This window comes from Saimiri boliviensis, chromosome 18 (genome assembly GCF_048565385.1).
Source record: "Saimiri boliviensis isolate mSaiBol1 chromosome 18, mSaiBol1.pri, whole genome shotgun sequence".
NCBI classification, from domain to species: Eukaryota; Metazoa; Chordata; class Mammalia; order Primates; family Cebidae; genus Saimiri; species Saimiri boliviensis.
The window spans coordinates 48,868,173-48,891,324 of NC_133466.1; the positions used below are offsets into that span (position 1 = coordinate 48,868,173).

The 23,152-nt window shown below is 39.2% G+C and overlaps 1 non-coding gene across 1 annotated transcript; it reads right to left on the reverse strand.

The window, feature by feature from the left end:
- Positions 1-2,549: 2,549 nt before the first annotated feature.
- On the reverse strand, positions 2,550-2,653 carry LOC141582092 (U6 spliceosomal RNA). Its single transcript, XR_012514923.1, has one exon. It is a non-coding gene; the product is annotated as a U6 spliceosomal RNA (small nuclear RNA).
- Between the last annotated feature and the right edge of the window lie 20,499 nt (positions 2,654-23,152).

Genomic DNA, 23,152 nt, shown 5'->3' on the forward strand with positions numbered 1-23,152 from the left:
GACACACAATCTTGTTACATCTTCCTTCTGCCAATCATCATTCTTCTGCTTCTTTACCTTGAAACATTCTACTCAGTCTGCATGCTTACCTTCAATCCTACCTACCTTTATTCAAAAAGCTTTCATTCCTCATCAGTTATGTCTGGCACATAATCAATATAATAAATAATCATAATTACAAGTTTCCAGTGGGCATCCAGCACACAGCAAGCCCTGATTAAAGTAGCAAAATAATAAAAAATGATAATCATAATAATGAGCTCCTCTCTGTTTGTATTTTTATTTGTGTTCTGTAGCATTAGAAAAAAATGTATCTAAAAAACATTTCATAGTTATTTGTTAAGCGGACAAGTTAAAACATAAATAAAAATGGTTTTTTTGTCAATTCTGTTGAAAAAGCACAGAAATGAAATAGAGACAATTGTGTTATGAGCTTCTTAAAGATCAAAATTACATCAATTTCATCTTTGTCTCCTTGTTATCAAAAGCTCTCTGATAAATAGATGGCTAAATTAAAGGTGTCCTTATACAATCTGGATTGTACAATGTATTAGGTGTCCACATCCAGGTAGCATACTAGCAGTTTTGTTATTGTGAAACATTTTCTACTTTTATTATCATCTGCTGAGCCTAGAGTTGGGCAATTTGTATATTTATTATGACAATCTTTTGATGAATGGTAGCCGAGCATCTTGTTCTAACAAAATTACTGTTATCATGACAATTAACCCACAGATAGAAGAACACATCTTGTTCCAACAAAGTAAATATATCTCTTTTCATTTCAAATTAGGAGGAGTGAAGTCAGCAATAGTGAGACCTTGCTGGTACAAGCATAGGTTTCCTGACCAGTGCCTCACAGATTGGTACCAGTCCATGGCCTATTAAGAACCTCACTACACAGGAGGAAGTGAGCAGGAGGCAAACCAAGGAAGTGTCATTTGTATTTACAGCCACACCCCTGGCTCATCTTACTGCCTGAGCTCTGCCTCCTGTTAGATCAGGGACAGCATTAGATCCTCACTGAAGCATGAACCTTGTTGTGAACTGCCCACATGAGGAATCTAGATCATGTGCTGCTTACGAGAATCTAATGTCATATGATCTGTCACTGTCGCCCTTTGTCCCAAGATCAGACCATCTATTTGTAGGAAAAGAAGCTCAGAGCTCCCACTGATTCTACATTACGGTAAGTTGCTAATTATTTCATTATATATTACAATGTATTAATAGTATAAAGTAGCAAAATAAATGTAATGTGATTGAATAATCCTGAAACCACCTCAACCTTGCCCTAGTCCATGGAATAACTGTCTTCCACAAAACCGGTCCCTGGTGCCAAAAAGCCTGGTGACAACTGGCCTAAAGTAACTCACTATCAGAAGTCTTACCTGGATTGCTGTTTTCAGAAAACTTTTTTGACTTCTGTTTTTCTTTGTAGTCCGAAAGTAATTGGCAAATTCTGTGTATAAAAATGTAATAAATAAAAAGACTTTTAATACTGAGATAAAAAAATACTTACCAAATGTGAAATGCCTAGAGTAATTCAAACAATATCAGAATATCAGAACTTAACAATATTATTCCATCCACCTATGTGTACATTCTACAAACTTATCATAAACAAGAAAAAGAGTAAAGTGAAATAGTCAGAAATCAAGGGCACTATGACCCAGTAAGTTAACTCGCATTAGTCTGACATAATGTGTACCAACTCTGCATAAGTCCTAGCTGCATAATGAACAGCTATTTGTTCTTGGACAAGTTGCTCCTCTTGGGCTCAATGTCATCTTCTACAAAATAAGAACTTTGCTGTCTTATTTCACTAGATTGTTATAAAGATTTAACAAGATAACATTTTTTAAAAGCTCACAGAAATATTAAAGCAATGGAATAATCTGTTCCTAAATTTTATCACTGAAATCATGTTGGAATTTCAAATAAAACCCAATCTGTATTTTGTGCATACGTTCCAATATGAAAAGGTTGCTGTTTTCAGGAAATGTTATTAAGTCCTAATTTTGCTTATTAGTTGTCCTACTCTTTGTGGCTCATAGTTCAGGGCATCTCAACTATTTCACAGTTTGTAACTAAATTTATTGATAAATAACTCCTTAAAGTAGATGACATGATTGTCCACTATTATGGAGTCTATCAATCACACTAAGGACAGAAAAACCAATGGACGTTAAGACCTGGCTTGGACCAATGATCCTTCCCTATAGACTCAAACTCTCAAACAGCAGATGTTTGTCAGGATGATGCTTTATATCCATGTTCATCTCCAGCTGACATGAGAGACCAAAACCCTACTTTCATTTATTTTTAGGTTCCATGAAGAAGTTGCAAGATACATACTAACAACATATTTTGCACACAACACCACACACATTATTCAGTTCCAGTGTTATCTCATAGACCACCTTACATGACTATTTTTGCAGTACAAATAACAACTTCAATATTTTGGTGACACCCATTTTGCTTTGAATCACTCTGTTGCATTATAGCTAGTCAGCAAACAGTCAAATGACCTTCCAGTGACTGTGCAAAATATGGAATGCTTCAAAAATCTGTGTGGCCTCCTTATGCAGGAAGCCATGCTATTTTTCTCTTTATTGTTTCAATTTGAGAATGTGTGCTGCTGAAGCAAGCAGAAAGTTCTACTTTTACACGTGATTAGAAAGAACTTACAGAGTACCTACATAAATTGGTTATGAGTAACATATAAGCAGGGAATAATACACTGCAGAAGGCCGCAGGAGGCCTCTGAGGAGGAAGGCCTCTTCATGCCTCATGCTCCAGTGCAGGGTGACCTTGGCTCTGTTACCATAAACATGGTGCTCAAGGCTATAAAAACCCTTCGTAGAACTATGATGTAGCCAGACTTGTGGGCTCCTTGTAAGGTCTGTGTTCCATCAGCTGTACTTAGATAACAAGCTAAAGATAACCACATGTTCTTCTTTTGTGAAACCCCCAAACTGCCACTGTTATCAATCCTTAGAATGACACACCACTTCCCATTCACTGATTCAGTTCTGGCTCACTGGTTCACTCCACCATCATCCTCTCCCCACCATTACTCCACCCCTACCCTGTAGATCAAAGTGATTGTAACCAATAAATAGAGTGGATGGTCAGAGCTCAGGGCCTTCACTGTCACCTCCAAAGTAATAAGTGATGGCCCTCTGGTCCCATCATCTCTCTTCATCTTTCTTTTTCTCATTCCTTTGTTGCCACCAAACTCAGGGTACCCACAGGTGATGTAGGGGTGGCTCCCTACATTCTGGTGCCCAATGTGGGGCTCATGGAGCCCTACATTCTGGCACCCAATGTGTGGGGCTTATGGATCCCTATGTTCTGGCACCCAGTGTGCAGGGCTCAAGGATTCCCTACATTCAGTGATGAGACATGGACAAGGTATGGCTCTGTTAAGTCCAACTAACCTACTTGAGATTCTGAGAATTCTCTTCAGTAGCTTCCTGTGAGGTAGAATTTGAAAATATTTTTAAATATTGAGGTAGAGTTGCAAGTAGCTTGGGCAATTTTCATTATTATTTAAAACAGATCAGTCAAGGGGCCAATCACAACTGGGAATCCGCCGCTTCTGGGAAGGTAAATATGGGATTTTCTACTGCCTCAGGTATTATACAGGATATAAAGGTGCATGAGGGTACAGAACTGGTAGCAAAGAAGAAAGAAACACTCATCTCTTCCTGCCACATTATTTCAACCTCTCTGACCATTTAGAACAAGCCCAATGAATATCTGCTACAGAAAAGACCAACAAAGGCCTGAAAGGATCTCTTACCATGAAGGTCTCAGCTAAGTCTAGGCTGAATATGGGGGAGATGGTCAATTAGCTCATTTTGTGTGTGGATAAAGTCACATTGCCAGAGAATGGTGCTGGTGCTTTGGGAATAATGGCTGAGCATATAAGCATAGGTATGTGAATTTAAAAAACGCTGTAACTTCAACATCTTTGTATGAATCACCATGAAGACCTGAGGGATCTGAATCAGTAAGGGCATCTTGGTGTCAAAGATCAACCATTACCAGGCAGCAGGACCAGTTTCAGGGGCAAAAATGCAACAGAATCAACAGAAACAACAGAATGATTGGAGTGCCCTTTGTTTCTAGTCCTTCTGATTTGATAAAAGGGATTGTCTTCCTTGGATTTAGTAAATCCCTTTGGTTCTTGAAAAATTCAAAGAGTATGGAAGAGATAGTCTTCAGAAGACAGTAAATGACTTTCTGATAAACTGGACATTTCAAGACCCAAATAACTAATCAAAAAAAAAAAAAAAAAGAAAAAAGAAAAAAGAAAGATGTGACACTATTTTTTATCTCATTCATAGGTGTTATACTTGGATGAAATGAACAATGTTGGAATCTGTAAACATAAAGGTCTTACAAGTCCTGAGATAAAGAATCCTGCACACACTGGTACTTCTAACCAGTCTACCTTTTGCTTGATTTATAGCTGATGCAGGGGACTAACTCATTGCCACTTTAAAACTACCCACACCAAACTACTACATCTCACTTGATATATAAGATACAGTTGTTGTAATTATTTTAAGCCTTAATTTAGTGTTAACTAGACTTTTCATGTAAACACTTACATATTATGTTGACTAGACACAGCATAATCCCTGGCAGTTTTTCCAGATTTATCTCGACAAAATGCATCAATATCTTGATCAAGTAGAAGGCCAACCATACTTGCTGATCTGTCGTGGACCGTCCGGACGGGTAGGCACGTCTGCCCGGGGGTCTCTCGACCTGCAAGAGGGTCCCAATACCTGGAAGAGGGAGTGCGCCTGAGAAAATAATAAAGACAGAGAGAGAGAAAGCGAGGCGTCTGGAGGGCTGATAGGCTGTGCCTAAACAGCAAATTTTATTTTTCAAATGCCAGGAATAAATACACTTTCTTGGCTCTGGTTTACGTCATAGCAAGAGGAATGTAAATGTATGCCTCACATGGCCTATACAATAGAGAAATCAGATACACAATGGTTGCAAGAGGAAATGCAAATGTATACCTTACATGGCCTATACAATTGAGAAGTCAGATACACAATCAGTGGTTGTAAAAAGTAACAGAATTTCCTGTAATCACAAAGCTTGTTTGCATCCAGACATTATTCCTCCTGGCTGCAGGTATCTCCGGTTTGATCTTGTTTTAGAACTGAGATGTGAAAAGTTTTTTGGTTTTGCTCATCAGAATATCTTTTAACCGGATTCTCCTTTGTCTACTCCTAACTCAACTTAACTCAATTTCCCATTCAGGAATCTCTGAGTCAGGAATCAAAGCCATCCCTTATGGTGGCATTTGCTTTGCAAATATCGACAGTTAAACCATTAGGCAGTCAGGTAAATAAAGAAAAGGTTAAAACTTATTCTTAAAAGAGTCATAAAAAAGGTTAAAAAGCAGGAACTGGTTGCTGGTAGGGGGTCACTCGGTCTAGCAGCAACGCATAGTTTTAGGCCCAAACGATATTGTGGTTGATATTAGAAACTGATCAATCATCTTTCAGTTCCTATATTCCGGATAGCTCGACTGCCTCCAGTAGGAAACTGTGTTTGGGATCAAGCTCACCGTATAGTGAGACTCACGCCTTTTAGGGGTCTCACACGGGAGTGTTCCCCACAATTCCCTCTTTTTTTGTTTTTAAATGCAGCTCAAAAAGTTTGAGCTGAAGGTGCTGGAGGGAGGAGAACACAAGGCGGAAGAGGAACGGCAAGAGAATGATGAGTACAAGGAGAAAACCTCCAATGCTAATTAAGGTAGAAAGGGAAGGTAAATGAAAACCACGAGTCCAAGAGGACAACGTGTCCACAATGTCGCGGGCAATAGTGGCATCCTGCGGTAGCTGTCTGCGAGAAAAGTCAATAGCATGAATTTGACGCTGTAAGCGAAAAATGTCTAAAGACAGATTGTTGTGACTCCAAATGCCTTGTAGATGGGCACGGACCAGAGGCCAGTCCCATTCTGAGTCATTATAAGGAGCACTAGTAACACAAATGGAATTATAATCAGCATGACAACGGAAACGAAGACGAGACTGAAGATTATGAACCTTGTCACCCAAAACAGTAACAGTTTGTTCTAAAGCATTAAGCTTAGCCTCCAATTTAGAATCAATATCAATTTGAGTACCCAAAGAAACAGAAACATTATGGGCTAGATGGTTAACAAATGTGGCAGCTTGAATACTGTGAGCTAAACTTACAGCTGCTGTGGCAGCCGTGGCCACAACACTAACAATAGTCAAAATACTAGCAATAAGAATACCCAGAAAACGTTTGGGGCGGACAATTAATTCACGGATGTCATGTAAAATTTGCAGGCTATATTCATCATACCAGGGGCCAGAAACATTAACAGGAAGCATAACATAAGGGGGTTGATGAACAACGAGAATAGTATGGGCAGGAAAAATAGAGGAATCAATGCAGTTGGTAAGAGTGCAAGAAGGGCAAGAAATATGATAGTGACCAGAAGAGACAGAAATGTTAATATGACCATAAAGTAAGGCGTAAGGAGAAGCAACACAGGCTTGAACATAATGTTGGGAGTGAGAAGGGTAAGAAACACTGCGGGTACCGGCCTTCCAATAACTAGGGGTAAGAGCAGTAAAAAGACGCCAGAGAGATGTGTAGGTGGGGCCAGAGGAGGTAGAAAAAATAGGAGTGGCCCAGCCGCCGGGGGACTGGTACCGGTCAAAGGAAGTAGAGAGCGGCGCAGGGAGAGACCAATCATAAAGAGTAAAACCACTAGAAAGGGTATAGGTAAGGGCAGTGCGTTGTTTAGGGTAGCAGAGTTTCCAGGGGGGAGAGGGGTCAAAAGAGGAGTTAACAACATGACAGCGAGAGCGGGGAATAGATGGGAAATCAGGAGAGGAAGAATTCCATGACTCTTTGATACCAAGATAGGTGAGAAGCCAGTCCCTAGCATAGAAAGAGGTTTCGCCCTTAAGGAGGGCAGAAGGGCCTTCAAATGTGGTGAGATGCTTCATTCCTAATTCGAAGCAAAAGGGACCGTTGGTAGAGGGGAGAATAGGTAAGAAGGGAATGCGAATATTGAGAGCAAGTTGGTCCCATATCTTCGACGCATAAAAACACATAGGGGGAGAAGCAGCTTGGGCAAAATAAGAGTAATTGGCAGTTTGAGGGGTAATATGAGTGGAGGAAGGGAAGCCAAAAAGAGAAGTATCATTCAAATAAACAGGAAAAGCAGGGTCAGTCCAGGTAACAGGACGGAGGATAGGAGGGTCTGGGACATAAGCCCAAAGGATTTGAGAAGAATCAGCAGAGTGAGCTTGGGAGGGAGAAACCTGGCAGGACAATATGGCCATCATGGCAATAAACATGACTGCAGGGGAACGGGAGTGTCCTTGTTCAAGAACAAGCTGGGTCGCTTCGGCAGTCAGACGGCGAAGTTGAGACCAGGTCGGCAGGGCACTGCCGTGGAGCAGTGTGCAGACTCGTTGTGCCTGTCGCAGGCGGCGGCGTCTCCGGTGGGGTGGCGATGTCAGTGTCAGGCGACGAAATCGAGGAATCAGGGTGTTTGCTCTGCCGTCGAACTGGTCCATGCTTGACAAGACGTTCAGGTACCCAAATTGGCGAGGCAGCAGACCTGGGAAAAACACAAACATGTCCTCGTCCCCAGATGAGGACTGGATCTGGTCCATGCCATTGGTTAGCTAAAGGATCTTTCCACAAGACCTCAGCTGTAGCCTTATCCTGAGGGTGCCAGAAACGGTCGGCGGCGGAGAAGCCATTAGCATCCAAAGTTAAGAAATTTAGGACATATAAGGCATGACGCAACCAGTTGTGAGGCGTCTTATGAATAAAGTGAAGGGTGCTGCCCTGTTTGAGCTTGTGTAGTAAAGTTTTGAGGACAGCATGGGAGCGTTCCACAACGCCCTGACCCTGAGGATTAAAGGGAATGCCAGTGCGATGACAAATCTGAAACTGAGAACAAAAGTTAGCAAAACCTTTGCTGGTATAGGCAGGACCGTTATCAGTCTTTAAAATCTTGGGGGGTCCTATAATAGAGAAAACTTGTAAACAGTGAGAAATAACATCCTTCACAGCTTCACCTGTATGAGCAGAGGCCACGACAAAATGAGAATAGGTGTCAATGGTAACATGCACATATTGTAATTTACCAAAGGGTGCAAAATGAGTGACATCCATTTGATAAATATGGCCTGCCTGCAAGCCTCGAGGATTAACCCCGTGATGTTGGGTAACAGGCAGGTGAGGCAAACAAGCTGTACAGGTTTTAACGATTTGTCGAGCCTGCTCTCTAGTTATCTTAAATTGCAAACGAAGGCTGCGCGCACTTTGGTGATGCAGCGCATGAGAAGCCTCGGCCTGTTGGATAGGAGATAAAACAGGGAAAACATGTTGAGTAAGTTGATCAGCAAACGAATTACCCTCAGTCAGGGGGCCAGGCAGGGTAGAGTGAGCCCTGATATGTCCTATAAAGAAAGGATGAAAACGTTTTCTCACCGCTTGCTGCAAGGGAAGGAGGAGATGAATTATTGGAGAGGAGTCTGAAAAGGAAAGAGGAGCAGTTTCTAAATTTTGTATCAAATTAACCACATACTGACTGTCAGAATAGATATTTAAGGGCGTATCCCAATTTTCTAAAACATACTGGACTGCTAGTAACTCCACACGCTGTGCCGAATGTTCATTTGTCTGGAAGGAAAACGGCTGTTTGTTGACCGTTCCAGCTGCAATCCCAGAAGAGGAACCATCAGTAAAGGCTAAAGAAGCAGAAGGCAAGGGCGATTTAACGCAGGTTTGTGGAAAGATAAGAGAGCACTGTGAATAAAATTGTAGTAGTTTATCAGCAGGATAATGACACAAAATTTGTCCTGAAAAACCTGCAAAAGCAATTTGCCAAGAGTCAGAAAACTGCCACAGCCACTGCTGTTGGGCATTAGTATATGGAACAACAATTTTCAAAGGATCAGTGCCAAACAAAGTTAAGGCACGTTGCCTGCCCTTAGCAACCAACGTAGCCACCAGGTCAAAGTAAGGGGAAAGGACTTTACCACGACTGGCTGGAAGATGGATCCATTCCAAAATCCCTTGTTGCCAAAAAACTCCAGTAGGGGTGTAAGCAGTGCGAAGAATGCAGTAACACCATGGCATATTGTCTTTAATTCTGCTCAATTTTTGTTGACGGAGGGCGTCATGCACAAGTTGCAGAGCCTGTTTAGCAGGATCCGATAACGATCTAGGAGAGGTTGGTTTGGAAGGACCCTTTAACATATCAAAGAGGGGCTTAAGTTGACCTGTTGTAAGTTTTAAACTAGGGCGAATCCAGTTAATATCACCCAAAAACTTTTGGAAATCATGTAAAGTCTTAAGATTACCTGTGGACAAAAGTGGAGTTTTAAAGGAGACCTGGTTAGACTCAATGAGTCTTCCAAGATAATGGTAAGGAGTAACAGTTTGAACCTTGTCTGGAGCAATGATAAGATTAGCTCTATTAAGACAATATTTTAGGAGTTCATATGCCTGAAATAAAAGAGACTGCGAAGGGGCAGCCAGCAATAAATCATCCATATAATGCAATAGTAGAGCATCAGGAAAGTCCTGACGTACTGGGTAAATGGCCTTGGCAACATAGGATTGACATAAAGTAGGACTATTTGCCATTCCCTGTGGGAGAACGACCCATTCATATCTATCATAAGGCCTCTCAAAATTGGTAGATGGAATGCTAAAGGCAAAACGTTTGCAATCAGCCGGAGCCAGAGGGATGGTGAAAAAGCAGTCTTTTAAATCAATAACTATAAGATGCCACTCCTGCGGCACAACAACAGGAGAGGGCAAGCCTGGTTGTAGCGGCCCCATAATTTCCATGGTTTCATTAACTTTCCTTAAGTCCTGTAATAGTCTCCATTTACCAGAACGTTTTTTAATGACAAAAATAGGAGAATTCCAAGGACTGTTAGTAGGCCGAATATGACCCGCATCAAGCTGTTCCCGAACCAACTTGCGGGCAGCAGTAATTTTTTCAGAAGACAGAGGCCACTGTTCTACCCATACTGGGGAATCGGATTTCCATGTGATAGCATCAGCATGAGCATCGGGAATTACAGTGGCCCCTTGGAAAAATACCCTAAACCTCGTTTGTCATATTTTGGAGAAGGAGAAATAGGCTCCGGTACTCCCTGTAAATTTTTACCTAAGTCTTTTCCTTCTTGGTAATCTTGTCTTTTCATAATCTGCCAAGCAAAATTTCCAATATTAAGTTTTGCTTCCATTGCTTCTAAAACATCTCGACCCCACAAATTAAACAGGAGTCCTGGAAGGATATAAGGACGAAAATATCCCTCATGTCCCTAAGCATCAGTCCACTTTAATAAATTAGTAGATTGTTCAGGATTATTACTCATTCCAATTCCTTGTAAAGAAGTCATAGAAGGGGAGGAAGGCCACTGTAAAGGCCAGTGATTAGATGAAATAACAGAAATATCAACTCTAGCATCTAGCAGACCCTTAAAAGGCTTGCTAGCAATCCATATAGTCAATTCAGGGCGAGTCAGTAATAGACTGCACCCAATAAGCGTGATTTGAGGATCCAAAAGCGGAGCAACCTCGAGTCTCAGTGGAAAGGGGTTTCCCTATAGAGGTATTCACAGGTATGACAAGAAGCTGCGCTATAGGCTTATCAGGAGTTAGAGTAAATATTCCACGAGGTGCCCAAACAATAACTTTAATTTTTCTAAAAGACTAGATTTACTGAGGACTTGAACCAACAACCTTATAGTTGCAGGCCTCACACTTTAATGAGCTAACAAGTCACTTGCTTTACAAAAAGTTAGAAAGCTTCCCTTAAATTGTATTTTGGATGCAAATTTGGCCACCTGAGGCGGTGTAGCTTGCCTGAGAGCTGAGCGGGTGGGGCTTGCAGTCGGCAGAGAAAGGGAAAAAAAAATGTCAGTTTAAAACTGAGCTAGCAGTTTCTGGGCCTTTGGCCCTGCTGCGAGTACCCCCGCCCCAATCATGCGGAGGCAAAGCTTCTGTGGTCAAATTTTCTAAGAGAGAAACAGATGGACAAACACATTCACAAAGCTTTCTCCAAACAGCAGTCAATACGACAGTTTGAGGCAGATCATTACCTTGAAAGCAAAACTGATTAATCTTTTCTCCATTAAGTCCCCAAGCTTTTTCATCCAAACTTTCACCTTCAGGGATCCAAGAACACAATTCACGAACAATTTGCAAAAATTTCTGTACATGACTAAACTTTACATCACGACCTCTAGTCTTAATCATAAAATGTATAAACAACTTATATTCCTTAGACTCTAAATGCCCCATGTTTTACTCCAGCCTGAAAACTTGAAAATCAACACTTATATATACACGATTAAGAAAACACCTCAAAAACTTACTGCTGCAGCCTCACTCCTTAATTGATGTGCGTCACTGTAATCCCTCGTGTCCAGGCCCCGCGTCGTGGTTGCCAGATGTCGTGGACCGTCCGGACGGGTAGGCACGTCTGCCCGGGGGTCTCTCGACCTGCAAGAGGGTCCCAATACCTGGAAGAGGGAGTGCGCCTGAGAAAATAATAAAGACAGAGAGAGAGAAAGCGAGGCGTCTGGAGGGCTGATAGGCTGTGCCTAAACAGCAAATTTTATTTTTCAAATGCCAGGAATAAATACACTTTCTTGGCTCTGGTTTACGTCATAGCAAGAGGAATGTAAATGTATGCCTCACATGGCCTATACAATAGAGAAATCAGATACACAATGGTTGCAAGAGGAAATGCAAATGTATACCTTACATGGCCTATACAATTGAGAAGTCAGATACACAATCAGTGGTTGTAAAAAGTAACAGAATTTCCTGTAATCACAAAGCTTGTTTGCATCCAGACATTATTCCTCCTGGCTGCAGGTATCTCCGGTTTGATCTTGTTTTAGAACTGAGATGTGAAAAGTTTTTTGGTTTTGCTCATCAGAATATCTTTTAACCGGATTCTCCTTTGTCTACTCCTAACTCAACTTAACTCAATTTCCCATTCAGGAATCTCTGAGTCAGGAATCAAAGCCATCCCTTATGGTGGCATTTGCTTTGCAAATATCGACAGTTAAACCATTAGGCAGTCAGGTAAATAAAGAAAAGGTTAAAACTTATTCTTAAAAGAGTCATAAAAAAGGTTAAAAAGCAGGAACTGGTTGCTGGTAGGGGGTCACTCGGTCTAGCAGCAACGCATAGTTTTAGGCCCAAACGATATTGTGGTTGATATTAGAAACTGATCAATCATCTTTCAGTTCCTATATTCCGGATAGCTCGACTGCCTCCAGTAGGAAACTGTGTTTGGGATCAAGCTCACCGTATAGTGAGACTCACGCCTTTTAGGGGTCTCACACGGGAGTGTTCCCCACACTGATCCACAACATACGGCAAGTATAAGCACAGTCCTAAAATGACAGAGAGGTAATTTTTCCCTAACTGTAATAAAGTTGTAAGCTAATCTGGCATACTTTACCCATTTAGTATCTTGCCTGTCAATGCAGAATTAAACATTTGCATGCACTAAAAGACATAAGCATCTTGGGTGCTCAAGTGTTAATCTCTGTAAAATACCACCAAAGTTAAAAGGAAGGGACAAAAAGAAAACCTCTTATCTCAGTGGGTGTTAAATAGTAGAAGCTGCTAATTTAAAGGCCTTTGATGGGCAAGAAACTATGCTAGGGCCACTTATCTGAAGTGAACAAAGATTTCAGTAAAGATTTCCTTCCCGCTTCCCGAGACTGATATACAGTAACAGAAAATCAGCTGTGGGGTCACATAAGAGCTATCTGCATGCTGAAAGCAGTAATATTAATAAGAATGGTGAAAACAGTAGTCATAATATTTTCAGTTAATGATGCCAATAAGCATGTGCTAGGCACTGAATTAAATGCCGCACACACACATCTTTCTTACTTATGCACAGGCAATTTTGAAGGAGATATTCTCCTCCTTTTCATATATGACAACACATTTGGTGGTAAATAACATTGCCAAGGTCACACACCTATCAAGTAAGAAAGCTAGGAATTAAACCCAGTCTTGTGTGAATCCGAAGCCTAGCTCTTTTCTCTTATCACCCACCTACACCTTGCCTTCATTAAAGGAACAGTGTACCCACTTAAAACTATCTCTACTTCCTCTCTCCATACCAATTACAAATAAGGCCAGACACAGTGGTTCACACCTGTAATCCCAGCACTCTGGGAGGCCGAGGCAGGCGGATCACAAGGTAAAGAAATTGAGACCATCCTGACCAACACGGTGAAACCCAGTCTCTACTAAGAAATACAACAATTAGCTGGGCATGGTGAAGCGTGCTTATAATCTCAGCTACTCAGGAGGCCGATTCAGGAAAATTGCTTGAACCTGGGAGGTGGAGTTTGCAGTGAGCAGAGATGGTACCACTGCACTCCAGCCTGGTGCCTGGTGACAGAGCGAGACTCTGTCTCAAAAATAAACAAACAAACAAACAAATAAATAAATAAATAATCAAAACATCAAAATACACTGGAATTAAAACAAAAGCTGATGAACTTACAGTATGTGGGAATAGCAATTAATTGTCTTGGAGGCATAAGCTAACATTTATATTCTTCAAAGAAAGCAACTCATCACAGAGTTATTCAAAAGACAAAATGATTATCAACTCCTATTTATGTTTAATAAAGTGTATTAGTGGAAAAGCATATAAGACATAGAGATTAAAAACTACTAGAAAGAGTTAAGTTCAATCCTAAGTGATAAGTAAACTAAAAGTTAAAGTTCACACTTCATGAGACAAATATGAAATCCATTTAGCTAACATAAATCATATAACCAAAAATGTCACATAATAACATCAGTCAGTGTAGTAAGAGGAATCCCACTAAAACTGTTCTTTATGTTGCCCAGTCTAATTGTTTTTCTACTTAACTGATTTGTTGATCCTGATCACTATGTTGCAATAAGTTAATCTTATAAATGTTTATGACTTGAGTGACTGCTATCATTCTACAACACAGAGATTAAAAAAAATAACTATACCTTCCAAATTTATCAATTGCATTTACATTAGCTTTTTTCTTGATTAAAAATTTCATCATTTTCTCTTTTTGTCCATATACAGCAAGTGAAAGTGGCGTGAGGCCACACTGTAAAACAATAAAAGCAAAAATGATATTTGATTCAAAAAATTATGTACTTCTCAACTGAACTGGAAACTATATAAGATCCTATAAACTTACACTCATAGAAAGTAAACAAATTATAGTCACTTCCTTCTTACTCTTCGGTGCTTTCTCACACACTGCTCTTTCCCTTGGAGACACCTCTCTTCTGCCTCAACACATTAACTCTGATCATCTCAAAAACTCACTTTAAACACTTACTGGTTCCAGGAATCTTTGCTTCTATGCCAGCGTTTGGCATGGTATTATTGGATGATAATATTTTTTCCATCTAAACAAACAGCTGTATCTTTTAGCTCTATATTCTCAAACTCTAAGACAAATTGTTGGGTATAAAGCAAGAATTTGTAAAATATTTCTTTAGTTTCATGTTTTACCAAAAGATCAAGCTCCAATGTGCAATAAATATTGCTACTAAGTCTCATGCTGCCCATTTCAACAATTTTTCCAACATGTATTCATTTAAAATCAATTTGTATTTAAGTTTTCCAGATTGGTAACTAAATAAATAATCAGTTCACAGAACTAGTGAAACCAAATTTACAGAATCCCTATATGTAGTCTCAATAACTCCATGGTTTTCAGTGTTTAAAACTGCCATCCTGATTAAGCAAATGCTCTACAAACGTTTTATTTTTTATTATTTATTGTACTTTAGGTTCTGGGGTGCATGTGCAAATCATGCAGGATTGTTGCATAGTTACAAACATGGCAAGGTGGTTTGCTGCCTTCATCCCCCTATCTCCTCTATCTTGTATTTCTCCCCTCATTATCCCTCCCTACCCTCCCCATGCCCCTGCTGTCCCTCTCCTAGACCCCCTCAACCGACCACAGTCTCTGATGCTCCCCTCCCTGTGTCCATGTGTTCTCATTGTTCAACACCCACCTTTGAGTGATAATATGTGGTGTTTGGTTTCCTGTTCTTGTGTCTGTTTGCTAAAATGATGGTTTCCAGAGTCATCCATGTCCCTATGAAGGACATGAACTCATCATTTTTTATGGCTGCATAGTATTCCACGGTGTATATGTGCCACATTTTGTTTATCCAGTCTACAATTGATGGACATTTGGGTTGGTTCCAGGTCTTTGCTATTGTAAACAGTGCCACAATGATCATATGTGTGCATTTGTCTTTATAATAGAGCAATTTATAATTCTTTGGGTATATACCCAGTAATGAGATTGCTGGGTCAAATGGAATTTCTATTTCCAGGTCCTTGAGAAATTGCCACACTGTTTTCCACAATGGTTGAACTAATTTGCAATCCCACCAACAGTGCAAAAATGTTCCTATTTCTCTACATCCTATCCAGCATCTGTTGTCTCCAGGTTTTTTAAAGATCACCATTCTAACTGCTGTGAGATGGTATCTCAATGTGGTTTTGATTTGCATTTCTCTAATGACCAGTGCTGATGAGCATTTTTTAATACGTTTGGTGGGCTCATATATGTCTTCTTTTGTAAAGTGTCTGTTCATATCCTTTGACCACTTTTGATTGGGTTTGTTTGTTTTCTTATAAATCTGTTTTATTTCTTCGCACATTCTGGATATTAGTCTTTTGTCAGATGGGCAGATTGCAAAATGTTTTTCCCATTCTGTTGGTTGCCAGTTCACTCTAATGATTGTTTCCTTTGCTGTACAGAAGCTCTGGAGTTTAATTAGATTCCATTTGTCTATTTTGGCTTTTGTTGCCATTGCTTTTGGTGTTTCAGCCATGAAGTCCTTGCCTACGCCTATGTCCTGAATGGTTTTGCCTACGTTTTCTTCTAGGGTGTTTATGGTGTTAAGACTTATGTTTAGATTGTCAATCCATCTGGAATTAATTTTAGTGTAAGGTGTCAGGAAGGGGTCCAGTTTCTGCTTTCTGCACACTGCTAGCCAGTTTTCCCAATACCATTTAGAGAGATACTGGATAGTCTATAATAAAGCTTCAATTGATCAAAGAAGTTTAGAACTTGCTACAATTCTAACTGAGAAAACTCTGATCTTACTAACAACTTACTGAGCTAAGCACTTGAATGGTAACAAAGAGACACAAAATCCTGAGAGGACCATCCTCTACTTATTGAAGACTACTCACTGCAAATTTCTAAAGACCTTCTGAATGGCAGTGAATAACTGATGTTAGGAGAAGGTATTATTCCGTAAGCTGATTGATACTGCCAATAATATTCATTTTAACATCCCAACCACAGAGATAAAAGTCAGATTAGGCCAGCAATGGTGGCACACACCTGTAATCCTAGCATTTTGAAAGCCTGAAGCAGGTGAATCACTTGAGCCCAGGAGTTCAAGACTGGCCTGGGCAACATGGCAAAAAACTCATCTCTACTTCAGAAAAAAAAAAAAAAAATACTAAAACTGATGTTGAAGGACCACCTGAGCTTGGGGAGGTCAAGGCTGCAGGGAGCTGTGATCACACTACTGCACTCCAGCCTGGCAGAGACCTTGTCTCCCACCCCCCAAAAAAGTCAAACTAGTATTATGGGAAATGAAAGATATAAAGGAATTAGCACATATCCAACTCCAACGGCAACTATTCTAGAGATCTTAAGTTTCTGAGATGTAAGAATTTATATATTACACTTATTTATTCAGTGATTCCTCAGCAGGAGTGTATCCAGATTTTGAGGAATTTGTCATCATTGTTTAGAGAAAGGTCTCATTATGTTGCCCAGGCTAGACTCAAACTCCTGAGCTCAAGCAATTTTCCCCCTCAGCCTCCCCAGCAGCTGAGATTACAGCCATTCACCACCATGCCTGGCTTCAAGGAAACCTTTTGAAACATACATGTCCAGGATTTATTAGACTTACTTTATGAAAATCTTCAGGGGAGAGCCTAGACTTGTAGATTATTTAAAATTTTTCCTCAGGTTACTGAGATGCACAATTCTAGCTGAAAACTAGTGCAATAGATAATTACTTCGGTGTCCTCTCTTAGCCACATGACCAATTCCCTTTATCATTTGAGGATTTGGCCAAAAAGAGAAAAGAGTAGGAGAGAGATTCATTTGCTGAAAACACCACATAATTTTCCCAGGTAAGAGAAGAACAGGGTCTAGTAAACTCAAAATCCAACTTGATCTTGTTATTTATAAGCTCCTTTTCTCCCACCTTCCCATCAAGACATTCTAGATTAGAAAGCAGAATTGAGACTCTAGTTGGCTATTTCTACCAGAAGAGGATCATGAGTCAGTTAAGTACCTGTTACTCCCTCTGCTCAAGGGTTTCCCACTACATTACCACCTATTCACTGCCAATCTGGTTCCTCAGAGGCCTCCTAACATTGATCTCCAGGCAATTTATAACTAACTCCCTCTCCCAAACTGAAAACTCATTCTCTAAAACTGAAGAGAACTCTGTCTCACCATACAAAAGAAACGAATGAATACCACCACACACACACACACACACACACACACACACACACACACACACACACACAACCGTTTCATGGTCTTTCCCCTCCATTACCTAATTTCCAAACTAGCCTTGATATTTCTGATTGCTCTCTTCTCCCCTTTCCATTTCTCCCTCATGAGCAATCAGAGCTACCCTAAGCCTTGCCACTCAAGATACATCACTTCATATCGATTACTTTTCTTAGAAATTTGCCAAAGCAGCAGGATTTCTATTCACTGAAACATGTTTTTGTTTTCTTGGAGTTTTAATGTAAAACTCATTTCCAGGGCAAATTTTACTATTTTACAGTCATTAGGAAAAATAAACAAACAAACAAACAAACAAAAAACCTGGGAAAGAAAAATTGGAAAAAGCAATAAGTATTACCTTTTACAATGTCAGTGTTTTCAAAAAAAGAAATTTACCACAAGTACATTTTTAAAAAAGCTGTACCCTCTAATTCTTCTTTAAATTTAACAATATTTAAAATAAAATCTTAGACAATGAAGTCATTTCAAAATATTTTCATTCAGGTACGCTTGAGCTTCCAAATACAGAAAACTAACCCTTACACAGGAGGTCGGTGTTAAAACAATCGCATTTCAGTATTTTGAAAATAAAATGGATAGATCTATACCTTGTTTTTTGCTTCAATATCAGCACCGTATAAAAGCAGTGCTTTGGCCAGTAATTTGTCTTCATTGTAGACCGCATAGTGTAGCGCGGTATTGCCATACACATCCGGAAGGTCTGGGTCAGTGCCATGTTCTAGCAACGTTAACACACATTCATCTTCTTGGCACTGTACGGCCTGTCAGTATTAGACCAAAAACAAATCATAAATCCTAGGAACTCAAAAGAAATATTCCACAGGTTTCACCAACTAGCTATATTTAAATGAGAAAACTCATCTTTATTCTACATATTGAAATCAAATCCATCTTGTGCCGATACAGTCGGCTACTGCATACCTTTATTAGAGCTGTCCTCTTTTTGCTGTCAAAGGCATGAAGTTCACATCTTCTGTACAGCAAGAGTTTTACTATTTCTGAATTCCCATTGGCAGAGGCCAAATGGAGGGCAGTTCTATGGGAGTGAGAAGACTTTTTAGGAAATTGTAGTGCACTATCTACAGCCACCTCAGCAATTCATGTCATTGCAAACACTGAACAGTCTGCTATTACTCTGCCTTCAAAACAAACATTGCATTTTCCTTTGAAGAAAGTATACTATTTATTACCCCTCCTTACTCACTGTATGAGTGAAAGAGCAGCCTATTTGAACAGAAAGAGCATAGCCCTTGGATTCCATTCAACTTGGGCTGGAATCCTCTTTCCGCTCTGTCACTTCCTAGATGTTGCTTAGCCTTTTTGTATCTCAATTTCCTCAACAATAAAATGGGAATGAAAATAGTAACTTTCTCAGAGAAAACCACTGTAATACTTAATGAGACTCTACACAAAAGACAGAGAATAGTTCCTAACACAACAGCTCAATTGCTAGATATTATAATTTTTACTACTACTACTGGAGACATGTGAATTGAGTGAGATAATACAATTATACCTACACTTTGAGGTATTTTTTAAGGATTACAGGTAACATTCTATTTTAGTGATTCTAAGATGATTCCACGTTTGAACATTTCTTACACTGGAATGTCACTTGTAATTCATGATTTACTATAACTAATTAGCAGCATTTAAATAATTCTCTTATTTGGACGTAAAATAATGAGGCATCTTACAATGCCTGGTGCCTTACATTAGCTAGGCCACGTTATAATATAAGAGGTCTGGCACAGTTCTAGTCCAATGACTGGCATTTAGATGAAATAAGAAGGCTGAGGTGAAAACAAAAACAAATTTCTAAAATAAACTAATTCTTACTTTGGTTTTCAAAAAACTTTAAGCCAAAGAAAACTTGAGATTTAAATGACTAAGTATGTCTCATTTTTTTCAATACTCAGAATTACAGAATGTACGTAAATCAGGTATTTCTAATCATTAATATTAGGATTTAAGACTATTAGCAATTTTCTTTTTTAAAAAAGGATTTGGAAAACTATTTGTGGAGTTTCTTCAACGTTTACATCCAGTGATACCTGTGCAGGATGCACAGTTTTGTTACATAGGTAAATGTGTGCCAAGGGGGGTTGTACAGATTGTTTCATCACCCAGATATGAAGCCGACTACCTGTTCCTTCTATTTCCTGCTGCTTTCCCTCCTCCCAACCCCCACCGTCTGATAGGCCCAGTGTGTGCTGCTCCCCTGTAGGTGTCTGTGTGTTCTCATCATTTAGCTCTCACCTGTAAGTGAGAATATGTGGTATCTGGTGTTTTCTGTTCCTGTGTTAGTTTGCTAAGGATAATGGCCTCCAACATCATCCATGTCCCTGTAAAGGACATGCTCTCATTCTTTTCTTGTGGCTGCTGTTTATGTATCCCATTTTAGTTCTTAAAAGTACTAAAACAGTCTTTATCCAAGATTGTTATAAATTTTAAAGGACAATTAAAGGTTATCTTTTTACTATTTCTACCTTCAGAAACACTTTTGTTTGAAAGGAGAGAGGAAAAGCTTCAATTGAGATTAAGTTCTAATACCCCAATTTTAAATATCTCAGTTTGCCCAGCCCCAACATGTAAACATGAAGTTTTCAAAGATGAAGGACACTGAGAGGGAGTAGAACATGCCTGCCACGTAATAGGTGCGAGACAGTAGAATATGCCTGCCACAAAATAGGTGTCTGGCTTATGTTTGATGAATAAATAGATTGAAAGGATACAGCTGGTGAGTTCAATATTTAAAAAAAACTCCTGTAGAGGAATACATTTGTAATAGTAATAATCAGTTATATTTGCTATTTTAATTTTCATATATAACTAAAGTAAAACCATTAATCCACAGTTTTTACACATTATATATAAGGAGAAGATAAATATATAATAAAATGAATATACAATAAAATCTACTGGAACAGGTAAACAGATTCCCTCTACTTCTGGATAGGGTAAAAGTTTACAGAAGATACCCATCCACAGAAATAATAATAAATAATAGAATGTGAGAAACTATTTATATCTATGCAAGCAGCATATTTCTTCTCTTCCCAAGGATTATTTCATGACTACTGAAACTTAACTAAAACTTTTGAGATGTTCATTGCAGAAATCACAGATAAGAGAAAGGGAAAAACTTCACTCACAAATCCCCAGAAATAAATTTGATCATATTTTCTACATCTTTTCAGCTAACACAAAAGCAGATTGTTGGTGTATATGTAAAACAGATTTTTCCTCACTTTATATACCACATTACATCTTTGCATGTCAACATATCTCTATCTATTGATGCCCTCAATGGTTACATATCATTCCATGCCATGGATGCACTGAAATTTGTTCATAAAATCTTCATATGAGTTCTTCTCAATACATTGCTATTATAAGCAATACAAAAAAAGATGTATACATTTATTAAAGCTATTTCAGAATAATGAAATTGATGAGTAAAAGGCATATACATTTTAAAAATAGAGTTCTTACCACCAAAGTATCTATTTGAAAAGTCACAGCAACTTAAACTTTAAGCAACTGTGTAAATACCACTGTTCTTCATCCTCACACACTTTGTGGATAGAAAACCATATTCTATTCCCCCTTTTTTTTTTTTTTTCTTTTTTTCTTTTTTTTTTTTTTTTTGAGAGGGAGTCTCGCTGTGTCCCCAGACCACAGTGCAGTGGCACAATCTTGGCTCACTGCAACCTATGCCTCCCAGGTTGAAGCAGTTCTCCTGCCTCAGTCTCCCAAGTATCTGAGATTACAAGTACTCGCCACCAGGCCCAGGTCCAGCAAAGTTTTGTGTTTTTAGTAGAGACAGGCTTTCACCATGCTGGCCTGGCTGGTCTCAAATTCTGAAATCATGATCCACCTTCCTTGACCTCCCAAAGTGCTGAGATTACAGGCATGAATCACTGCACCTGGCTTGTCATTCCTCTTCTAACTTAAATTAGAATTAGAAAACAGTATTTTCTAATTCTGTTAGAAATTAGAAAATATTTTTAATTTCTAAACAGTATTTTCTAATTTCTATGAAATAGAAAACAGTATTTCATTCCTCCTCTAGCTTAAATTCCTTCTCTTACCAGAACACTATGTTTTCCTAAGTGTGTCGATCACTGGTAGACATACAAAGAAATTACTTTGCCCAATTTTAAATTGAGTTTATTTAGTTGTCTTTTGGTTGACTTGAAAGAATTCTCTGTAAAGTGAAAATACATGTTTTGTAAAGATGTTGGACCTCTGTTAATGTTTTTCTTATATACGGATGTTTTTTATTTTGCCAAGCCAACTTTCAGAATATTTGCTTTGGGAGGTTCTTAGGAAGGTCATTGTGAACATAAAAATACATCTGCATATATAGGCCAGGCACAGTGGCTCACAACTGTAATCTCAGCACTTTGGGAGGCCAAGGCAGGTGGATCACAAGTTCAAGAGTTCAAGACCAGCCTGGCCAAGATGATGAAACCCATCTCTACTAAAAATACAAAAACAAATAGCCAGGCATGGTGATGGGCACCTGTAATCCCAGCTACTCGAGAGGCTGAGGCAGAGAATTGCTTAAACCTGGGAGACAGAGGTTGCAGTGAGCCGAGATCACACCACTATACTCCAGCCTGGGCGACAAAGACTTCACCTAAATATTTATATATGCATATATAAATAGGCATTTGTGTTTTTTTTTTTTCTGGTACTTTTCACCTTTTGTGTATTTAAAGTTTTTTACTGTATACTGCAGGAATTTATTTTTGTCACATAAAAATCTAGCTAGGTTTCTCCAAACAGCCTGCATTTCACTTAGGAATAATTAAGTTTTTTACTAATATAAAACATCACCTTTATCAAGGACTAAATTCTTACATACATTTGACTATTTCTGGATTTCCTATTCTATTCTGCTCATTTATGTCTTTTCAGCTGTTAGTAAACAATTTGTGGAAATAGCACATGCAAATTTTGACATCTGGAAAGCAAATCTTTTTCTATTCTGCTACAAAAAAATTAATTTATCACAGTAACAGACAGCATGCCTAATTTAAAAATGCTAAAACTTTGCTATTTTCATTTGGTTTAGGTCAACGTGATAAATACAGAAAGAGCTCATATCTTTTTTTTTTTAGATTTTTTAATTGCATTTTACGTTTTGGGATACATGTGAAGAACATGCAAGACTGTTGCATAGGTACACACATGGCAGTGTGGTTTGCTGCCTTCCTTCCCCTCACCTGTATCTGTCATTTCTCCCCATGCTATCTCTCCCCACCTTCCCAACCCCGTCCCGCCCCCATTTCCCCCCAACGGACCCCAGTGTGTAGTGCTCCCCTCCCTGTGTCCATGTGTTCTCATTGTTCAACACCCGCAGAAAGAGCTCATATCTTGAGAGAAATGAGTCTTCCTATTGAAAGACACAAACCATCTTCCCATTTATTTTCCTTCTAAGGTTTCTCAGTAAATAACATATTTACATA